Source organism: Nanorana parkeri, unplaced genomic scaffold (assembly GCF_000935625.1).
Source record: "Nanorana parkeri isolate BGI_ZX_2015 unplaced genomic scaffold, ASM93562v1 scaffold861, whole genome shotgun sequence".
Lineage (NCBI taxonomy): Eukaryota > Metazoa > Chordata > Amphibia > Anura > Dicroglossidae > Nanorana > Nanorana parkeri.
Genome location: NW_017307129.1, coordinates 530,982 through 531,981, shown reverse-complemented (window position 1 = coordinate 531,981; position 1,000 = coordinate 530,982).

Genomic DNA, 1,000 nt, shown 5'->3' with positions numbered 1-1,000 from the left:
CAGAGAAAAAGGGTACCCACCTGATGTTGTGCTAGGATGGAAAGAAGATGATGAAAGAAAGGAATGGGATTAGAGTTAGGAGCATAATAAGTTACATCCTGATCAAATAGTTTACCAATAAGGATAAGGTAGCGACCAGATGGGTCAGCGATCTCTCTGCTGCACACAAAATGCATAGCCTGACTAAAGCCGATCAACACTCCCTTTTTTTTGGAGGTAGAAGAAACTAGGAAAACTTGGGGATAATGTGTACTGAAAAATGTAGGAGCCGACGAACATGAAAAATTGGTCTCCTGGAGGCAAACAACGTCTGCATTAGAGGAGCGGAAGTGTCTAAAGGCTAAGGTCTGTTTGTGAGGATAATTAAGCCCTTTCACATTCAGGGTAAGGAGTTGAATGGCAAGCATGATGAAACAGAGACAGTATATAAAAATAAGGTCATACTGAAACCATAATAATAATAAAATACAACAAACATTTAAATTGTCAGGATACCAAAGGACAGGGAGAGGCCACAACTCCCCCATGGGCACCACAGGGTGGGAAGGAAAAATAAATCCCCATTCCCGATCCAACGGAGGGCACCAGGGCAGTAACACAAACAAAATACAAAAATAATACAGCCTAAAGTACAAAAGATATAAAAATGTTTATAGGAACAACATATAGCATAAAGGACCATATAAAGATCACACTGATTATATCTTTATTGTAAACACAGGGCCAGAGTGGAAAGATGCATATAGTCCAGAAACATTCAAAGAAGGAGCAGATCCACCAGGTAAACATCAACAGATGAAGTCCATCTAGGATCAGTAGGAGAGGGGAACATGGGCAAGGGGATTACTCATCATCATGAGATATCAGCAGGCAAAAAAACCAAGAAGGGACGAAGAAGAATGGGAGCAAGTCAAATAATTCACGTGTAGCAGATGAGAGTAATGAGGATGGTGAAGTCCCAATGGGGATATAGAATCTCATGGAGAGTCACCCAGGAGAG